Raw genomic sequence first — 9,924 nt, forward strand, 5'->3', positions numbered from 1 at the left:
AGAAATAGACACTGAGGAGAGAAAAATGGAAATGTAGCATGATTGCAAACTTTAATGTCATTTGCAGATGAAATGATAAATTGATATAGTCTTACATGAGAAGGCATTGACTAGGAGATTTGGGCTTTCTCACCAGCTTTGCCAGGTGACCTCAGAAAACAATAATAATAATAACAGGGATTATAGTTTATTTTGCCTTTACTAGGTGTCAAGCTCCGTGTCAGATGCTTATATGGATTACCTCACTTAAGCCTTACAAACTTTTATGACTACTATTATTATCATCCCAATATTACAAATGAGAAATTTGGGGCTCAGGTTTCTCAAGGTTATACAATTTAAGCAATAAAGGATGCCAATATCTGATTCTAAAAATCACACTCCTTTTAAAATATAATACTCTCTTTCAAGTAATCTCACCCTGTGAAAGGCAGTTTTCTCTCACACAAGTTATCTCTAGGCTATAATTCTCAGTTCCAATAGTTAATCTGCCATATAGCCATCCGTGGTTTCAGGATGAGACTCAAGAGCACTGGCTTCCTGGATAACTAATCTTATTTCAAGAAGGCCATCCAACATGTATAAATGCCTATTCACAGCTTCTGGAGTGTAGTCATGACTCAGCACCATATACAGAATCTCTGGAACCTGCCAGTTTTGAGGCCTGATAACACACTGAGATTAATACATGGCTCAATGATAGTACAATCAGCCTATGACCTGGTGGTGAATCAAATCTAATTTAGGTAATAGCTGACAAATAACATGTCCTGCAGTGAAGTAGTTTATAAAGAATGCTGAAGATGACTTTGTACTATCAAACACAAAAAGGCTTTGAATCACACAGATGCATCATGTTTGCCAGTAATAAAGTGGTGTCAGTCATGTCTTATACATATACACAAGGAACTTAGGAAGATGCTGAATTATGAAAATTATTGTATGAAATTGAAATACATGTAGGACTTATTTTTAACAAATATCACTTTAACATCCAGCTCTATATAGCATGATTATATTTCCATCCCTGATAAGATTACATACTAACATCATTTGATATTTATAAAATATGTTCAATAAATCCACAGTTCTTATAAAACCATGGGTAGTCATTCTAGGCCATAACTATTTTCATTTTTAAAAATTTATTTATTTATTTATTTATTTATTTATTTATTTATTTTGTAGAGACAGGGATCTCATTATATTGACTAGGCTGGTCTCGAACTCCTGGGCTCAAGTCATCCTCCTGTCTCGGCCTACCAAAGTGCTGGGATTACAGGCCTGAGCCATAGCGCCAGGCCTCATAATGCTTTTCTAGATGCTTTTCCTGTATGACATCTTGAGTTCATCTGGCTAACAAGTTTCCTGCAACACTGTCAAAGCTAGACAATTCAGTTTTGAGCCACCATAGCAACATCTAGGTTTACAGTGTTAATTCATGAAGCAGTTTACAAATTTCAGAATTTGTCCCCAAGCTGAGATCACAGCTTTATTAGTGTATAATTCTATCCAACAAACCACCAACATGCTTTTTAAAAGCAACTCACTAAAATTTTTTTTTTGCAACCCTCTAAATAAAATCCCCCAGGTCATCAATTAGTAAATATTTCTTAAAACAGGTCAAATAGTTCTTACTAAATATACCTTATATTCTACTCCAATGAAGTCATAACTGAAGAGCAATGCACTGCCTTGAAAGGCACTACTGCTCTGGAACTAGCAAAACAATCTCTTTTGTTCAACACTGTTCTCTGTACTCCCAGATGGTCCCAAATACTTGTTTGCAAACAGGCAGGGAATACCCAAAACATCCATGTCATGTAACACCTTCAAAAGTAAATAATAGGATATACTCTACCCACTCAATACTCAGTAAAAATAGAATATAAAATGTACAATAGCAATTTTTATATTCCTTCCAGGTTATCTACCAGTATGTTATTTATAGACTGTAAACACATGGAAATGTGGTATTATATTACATATAGTACCATTAGTTATAGAAAAGAATGTTAAAAGCAATTAAATATTAATATTTCTATTACATATTAACTATTCAATTATTTCAGGAAGCCTACTACATGCTAGGCACTGTTATAGGTACTGGGGATACAGCAGTGAACAAGACAAAGTAGCTACCCTCATTTCTGGTGTGGGAGACAGACAATAAACATATCAGATAATCACAAGTTGTATAAAGAAAAATAAAGCAGGATAACATGAAAGAATAATGGGTGATTCATTTTAGGTAAGGGTAGTCAGGGAATGACTCTCTGAGAAAGTAGCATCAAGGACTTCAGTGATGTGAGGAAATAAACCAGGTAAAGATACAGGGAAAGAATGTTTCAGATAGAAGGAAGAGCACATTCAAAAGCCCTGTGGCAGGAATCAGCTTAGTAGTTTCAGGAATAGGAAGACCAACAGGATAGGGAACAGAAAAAGTTAGATGATCTCACAAATATATGGTCATTTTGGACACTTTAGACATTTTAAAGGGCTATTGTATGCAATGGAAAGGTAGAAACAATGACCTGGGCTAGAGATGATGGTGACTTTGACCAGGTTGATAGCAGTGCTGATAGAATATACTGGTGGATTGAGTGTGCAGTATCAGAAGATGATGGCTTTATTTTGGCATGGCCATCTGGATAATTGTTTATGGGGCCTAGGGATGATGGTCAAGAGTTCAATTTTGGATGTTTAAGTTTGAGCTGACTAACTAACTAATATCCAAGAAGAGATGAGTAGGCAGTTGAGTATTCGACTCTGGAGATGGGGGAAAGACCAGAGCTGTAAATATAAATTTGGGAACCATCAGGATATAGACAACATTTAGAGCCATGTGATTGATTGGAGTCACCTAAGGTAGAGTGTAGATGAGATAAAGACAAGAGGGCCAATGACTGGGACCTTCAATATATAAAAGGCTAAATAGATCTTGCTACCAACAAAGGAGACAAAAGAGAGGCCATATAAGTGAAAGGAAAATCAAGTGGGGAAAACGTTTCAAGGATAAAGTGATAGGTAGACAATATCAAAAGCTGCGGATAAGTGGAGTAAAACGAGGCCTGAGAACGGGCTAATGGTTTAAGCAAAGTGGAAATCATTGCTAATATTGCTAAGGGAATTCAGTCAATGGCACGTTGGGGGGAAAACCTAGATTAAAATGAGTTCAAGAAAGAATGGAAGGGTAAATTGTGACACAGTGAGTATAGAAAACTATTAGGGATAGGAAAAAAACAGCGTTTGTCCTATTCTCACGCAGGCAAAACAACACAGAATTCTTCGTCTCTGGTCACCGAAACGTATGGAGATGTCTCCTTCACCAACAACCAATCACTTCTCCACTAATTCAAGTCAATTCTAAGACTATCTACCAGGAGATAGTATCGGATCCCTCAAGTTAAGAGTTCAATCCCTCAAGACTGCCCCTACTTCAGATGCCAATAGCAATCCCTGGGTTGTGACTTGTGTTTCTGACTTCTGGGTATGGTTAATTTGCTAGGATAGCTCACAACTCAGGGAAACACTTTACTTACTTTTACCCATTTATTATAAATGGTATTACAAAGGATACAAATGAACAGCCAGATGGAAGAGATGCATTAGCAAAACATGAGAGAGAAGGCACAAAGCTTCCACGCCTTCTCCAGGTATCTCCATATGTTTAGCTCTCCAGAAGCTCCCCAAACCCAGTCCTTCTGGGTTTTTATGGAGACTTCATTATTTAGGTATAATTGATTACAACGTTGGTCATTGGTGATCAATTCAACATTCAGCCCCTCTCTCTTCCCTGGATGAGGGCGGTGAGGAGATTGAAGGTGAGGAGATCATGTGGTTGGTTCCCCTGGCAAACAGCCCCCATCCTGAAACTATCCAGGAGCCCCCAGCCAACAGTTATCTCACTAGCATACAAAAAGACATTTACCACTTAAAAGATTCCAGGAGTTTTAGGAGCTATGTGCCTGGAAACTAGCCAAAAACCAAATCTACGTATATCCTATAAATCACGATAACACAGTCCACCTCCCCTTTTTCAAACACAGATTCTTTACATCAAAATGATCATATAAGTCAGAAGATACTGGCACATTCAGTCCCATTCAGTCATTAATACAGTCATGCACTGCCTAATGATGTTTTGGTCAACAAGGAACAACATATACAACAATGGTCCCCTAAGATTATAGGTGAGCTGAAAAATTCTTATCATCCAGTGACACTGCAGCCATTATAATGTCCTAGTGCAATTACTTTATTTTTTATAAATGTAATGTGGCCTAACTGGACAGTGTTTCTGAAGTCTACAGGAGTGTACAGTAATGTCCTAGGCCTTCACATTCACTCACTTCTCACTCACTGACTCACCCAGAGCAACTTCCAGTCCTGCAACCTCGATTCATGTCAAGTGCCCAGTACAGGGATACCATTTTTAAACCTTTTATACCATAATTTTTACTGTATTTTTTCTATTTTTAGATATATTTAAAACACAAATACTTAGCATTATGTTATAATTACCTAAAGTATTCAGTACAGTCATATGCTGCACAGGTTTATAACCTAGGAGCAATAAGCTATACCATATAGCCTAGGTGTGTAGTAGGCTATACCACATAGGTTTGTGTAAGTATGCTCTAGGGTGTTCGCGCGATGGTGAAATGGCCTAATGACACATTTGTCAGAAATTATCCCCATCATTAAATGACACATGACTCTAATTAGTCCAGTCCATTATCACGTCTATGAAAATGTCTCCCAGGGTGGGGCCACTCAGGTTTGCAGGCTTCCAAACCTCACAATAACTCCTTTGAGAGGTTTGCAATGAAGGAACATAAGGAGCTATGGCTGGGAGGAAATCTCTTTTCTTCCCTCTTTAAAACATGGATGGAGAACATCGCACATGAAGGTTTAATCCTGCTCTTCCTTAGATTCTTGTCACACCTATTTAGCAATGATGCTGTTCTTATTTTATGGATACAGGTCAGAGTACTTTAGGATATACTTATCAAAAGGTACCCATATTAAGGCAGAGCATTTTTTCTGAGGCATTTAGAAACTACCAAAGTTTAGTTTCACCAACGATTACATTAACAAGTACTTTCCATCTGCTAAAATAGTTTTGCAGCCTGGCAAGGTGGCTCACGCCTGTAATCCCAGCACTTTGGGAGGCCGAGGCAGGCGGATCACGAGGTCAGGAGTTTGAGACCAACCTGGCCAACATGGTGAAACCCCATGCTACTAAAGATATAAAAATATTAGCCGGGTGTGGTGACACGCACCTGTAATCCCAGCTACTCAGGAGGCTGAGGCAGGAGAATCACTTGAACCTGGGAGGCAGAAGTTGCAGTGAGCCAAGATCCTGCCATTGCATTCCAACCTGGGTGACAGGGCAAGACTCCATCTCAAAAAATAAAACTTTGCAAAGCTATCTCCAACTTCTGGCATTTCTAATAGAATATTATTTTTTTTAAAACCTGCCCTTTTTCCAGACTATAGAACATGTCTACTTCCTATGTGCAATCTGAGGTTTCATTTGTTTTCTTCTAAATTTGTTTTCTGCAGCAAAACTCATCAGAAAAAGAAAACTTACTATTGTATATTTTTGTAAGGCAGTTTTAAATTGTGGTTGTTAGTCTTTGGCTTAAATGATTCAAACCAAAGATCTGAATCAAGAGAGTGGCAGAAATTCTGGTTCTAGTCCTAATTTCAAAATGCAGAATAGGAACACATAGACTTTATTGTATTTTGAAAACTTTGCAACTAAGGGATCAAACAATATAGCTGTGCATCTTCCCAAAGAGTTTTAGTAAGTGCGTATCTCTAGGCAAAATTCTGTTTATTCTGGCTTAGCTAAGCAGGCTATTTGGAATGCAGAACATGGAGGGCAGCTAGTTCATCATTTCAGGCTCTTGCCATCTGCTTCTTCCTCATGTCCCCCTCTCTCCTGGCCCTCTCCTCTCCTTTTCTTCTTTCTACTTTTCTTTTTTTCTTTTTTCCCTCTTTTCCTCTCTCCTACTGATGTTCCTCTTTTCCATTAGTGCAAATTAATATATTTTTGCATCACTGGCTGTCCTTATTTTTAAAATACTGGGGCATCCTCTCTTCACAGTACATTTTTCATTAGTTTTTTGGCTTCAGAATAATATTTTCCATTATGTCACTTGTAGATTAAATCTGCAACTTTGTAAGCTTACTTTTTAAAAGTGCTTATGACTAAAAAAAATGTCACTGTTCAGTTGCCTGTAGGCAGAGCTTTATTGTTTTGCAGCACACAGATTGCCCCTCATATAAATGGATTTCCAGCTTTAAGACGACTGGTTCCTTATACTCGTCGGCTTAAAGACTAAATCCACCTCATAATCCTAAGTGGCAGGTCTACTTACTTCTCCCAATTTCTCGTTGTTTTGATAACTGCTTTCGAGCCTAGGCTAGACAACATTTTTTTAGGCTCCTTAGAGTCTATTTTTATAACCTGTGTTTAATTTATACCTTTGCTTGCTATATTGGTGCTGACATGGCCACAGGCATCCATCCAGATCTTTATTTCACAGGCATTTCCTGAGCATTCATTTTGTACTCAACGCTGCAGATATGAAAACAAACAAGACACAGTGTTTCCTCCCCTCAAGTCTATTGACAGGGCAGACCAAAAAAATTAAAAATAGTCATAAAGTGTGGGCTTTCTCTCAGACTACTGGTAGAAATGTGAATTGATGCAATCCTTTTTGGAGGTGATGTGGCTGAGATTACTAGCTGTCTCCTAATATTCACTGTCCCCTCCTTCAGTGGTAACGGAACCCCCAAGTTGTAGCTGGGCACGTGGTCACACAAAACAAACACTACAGTTCTGAGTGCCCTTTCAGCTATATGTGACAGGTGATTAAGTTCTGGCCTAAGAGATGTAAATGGAAGTGTTATCTCCAATCTCTTGAGTCAGGCCTTTAAAGAGAATAGACCTTTTCTCCCCTTACCTGTTCTTCCTTTCCTCCAGCCTGCTTGTTAGAATGTGATCTTGGCATTGAGCCACCTTGGATCAAACAAATGAGGGAAACACCCTAGGCATGGCAGAACAAGTTGAGAGTAGCCCAAGGCCCTTGTTGGCCTCATGCAATAAAGCTGCATACTTTTCATGCAGCCCTGGCTGGATTAGCTATCCCCAGACAGTCATGTGAGCGCAACATAAACCACTGTTTTTTTAAAGCAGAACCTGTGATCTAAAACTAATTAGAGGAGTCTTGAAAAATGCGTATCAAAACACTTCAAAAGTTCATATCCTTTTAGGCCAGCCATAGTGGCTCACGCCTGTAATCCCAGCACTTTGGGAGGCCGAGGCGGGCAGATCACTTGAGGTCAGGAGTTTGAGACCAGCCTGGCCAACACAGTGAAATCCTGTCTCTACAAAAACACAAAAATTAGTCAGGCGTGGTGGTGCACGCTTGTAGTCCCAGCTACTTGGGAGGTGAGAGAATTACTTGAACCTGGGAGGCGGAGGCTGCTGTGAGCTGAGAGCACGCCACTGCACTCCAGCCTGGGTAATAGAGCCAGATCTTGTTTAAGAAAAAAAAAAAAAGTTAATATCCTTTTAACCCCAAATTTCCAGGTAATCAAAGAAGTATGTGCTTCTGTAGTGAGATACCTCTTTTCCACATAACCTTTGAGTCTGAAGCTCCTGCAGAATTCTTATGAAGGGCCACATTTAGCTTATATAGCACTTCCTTTAGCTAAAGCCTCTGACCAAGTACCTGGGAAATAAACCACACTCAGCCACCCCACTTGCAAATATTACAACCACAAAATGCTGAAGTAGAAATTTTTCACAGGGACAAAAATACAGTATGACAATTTTTCAATGTCCCCCTTTGAGGTTTTCAAAGTCCTGAATGTTGTAAACAGGAAGATATAAGTGGGCCAGGCACTGTGGCTCACGCCTGTGATCCCAGCACTTTGGGGGGGCCAAGGTGGGCAATCACTTGAGGTCAGGAGTTCGAGACCAGCCTGGCCAACATGGTGAAACCCTGTCTCTGCAGGCGGGTGCCTGTAATCCCAACTACTCAGGAGGCTGAGGCAGGAAAATTACTTGAATCGGGAGGCGAGGTTGCAGTGAGCCAAGGTTGCACCACTGCACTTCAGCCTGGGAGACAGAGCGAGATTCTGTCTCAAGAAAAAAAAATAAGCTGTAAGTGCTGGAGGACGCTCTATGGCTTTCTGGTAATTCTGTTGCTATGAACTGCTCACACGTGCCGTAGCACTTCTTCCAGCATCATGAGTTGTTGCCATAATTTTCCGAAGGCTGTTCTGGCAGTGCACTCACACAGTTTTAATCTTTTTTTTGTCTCCACGTTTTCTAATGACTGGCAGCTCACTCCACATGCTTTGGTTATTATCAGAATATCCTGAAATTCAAGTTTTCTCTCAATGAATCAGTGTTATTTCTATCAACAGTGTACATGTTCTTCCTGCAAAAGTGCCAGATAAAGAAGATAGCTGATTCTATAACCAGAGATTAATTACTGCTGGAAGAGCAAAGGCAAGCATGCCAGGGAAAGAGAACTATGTGGAGTACAATCATCCCAAAGAACATGGCCTTGTCTTCCATTTTAAAGCATCAATGGAGGGTTAGAATGACTAGCACCTCTTACCCTCTAGCCCCCACTTTACTTCTTAGAAGAGGATGGGGTTCTCACTTTAGCCACACATATACTAAAACTGGGATGATACAGATAAGATTAGCATAGCCCTTGGACAAGGATGACAAATAAATTCTTGAAGCATTCCATTAAAAAAAAGAATTTTTAAAAAGGTGGGGCACTCTTAGGGAGGTCCTAAGCCCTCCTTATTTTCTGATACTTACAACCAGAATACAATGAAGTGTATGTACAAATTTTCACATGCAAACACATTCTTGGCTTCCACTATCTATGACCATGGCTTAAATACTGCTTAAATCACTGCTGGGTGCTGATGAAAGAACTCCCACTACAGATTAGTTCCATGATAATTGCATAACATTTCATGTTAAATAAGCCCACGGTACTACTCAGGAGCCCTATTACTTGTCTCTGTTCAACATCATTCCATTACTGACCATTACAAACCTTTTCCATTCTCTTAAATCATTTCATCCCTTCTCCCTTGATCTCAGCACATGAGCTTGCCTCATACTTTGGAAAACAAAATTGAAACCATCAGACAGAAATTCCCTCATCTTTCTGATATGATACAAGAATCTTTCCACATTATCTCTTCTTTCCCTCCTGCTCCTCATATCTGTTTTGAATTCTAACCCTGCTCACACTTTCAAAAATGTTACAGTCATTTTTTTCATCTCTCATATATCTTCCACATACATAAGATGTATGTATGGATACACACATCTCAGCTAAATGCATCTCATTCGCTTTTAAACCTGTTCGTTTCTCCCGACCGTAAATATAAAAACAAATTACCTTGCCTACATATTTGTCTGTAGCTACTGCCCCAATACTCCCATCTTCTTCACAGCCAAATTTCCAGAAACTTCCCCTCTCGCTCTTCATCACTCCATTTCCTTCTGGATTCTTCCTTCACCTCACCACCAATCCATAGCTCTACTGAAACAGGTCCCACTAGAATAACTAATGACCTCCATGTTACTGAATCTAATTAATATTTTAATCCCAATCTTATTTATGTTTCAGCAGCATTCACCTGTTTATCATCATCCTTCTTGAAACACTTTTCCCTTGGCTTTTCTGACACCCATTTCCCAGTTTTCTTTCTACCTCTCTGGTCACTTTTTCATTTCATTTTCAGGCTTATCCATTACTTATCCTAATAGCAAATGTCAGAGTTCTTTGAGGTTTGGCCCAAGGCCTTCACCTCTTTTGATTCTATATTCTCCCTAGGTAATTTTTTCTGCCCCCACAGCTTCCATTATCA

At 39.4% G+C, this 9,924-nt stretch overlaps 1 non-coding gene across 1 annotated transcript; it reads left to right on the plus strand.

Moving 5' to 3' along the window:
- Nucleotides 1-8,680: 8,680 nt before the first annotated feature.
- On the plus strand, nucleotides 8,681-8,789 carry LOC123571452 (U6 spliceosomal RNA). The gene has a single exon (XR_006695615.1). It is a non-coding gene; the product is annotated as a U6 spliceosomal RNA (small nuclear RNA).
- The last annotated feature ends 1,135 nt before the right edge of the window (nucleotides 8,790-9,924 follow it).

This window comes from Macaca fascicularis, chromosome X, assembly GCF_037993035.2.
Source record: "Macaca fascicularis isolate 582-1 chromosome X, T2T-MFA8v1.1".
In the NCBI taxonomy this organism is placed as follows: domain Eukaryota; kingdom Metazoa; phylum Chordata; class Mammalia; order Primates; family Cercopithecidae; genus Macaca; species Macaca fascicularis.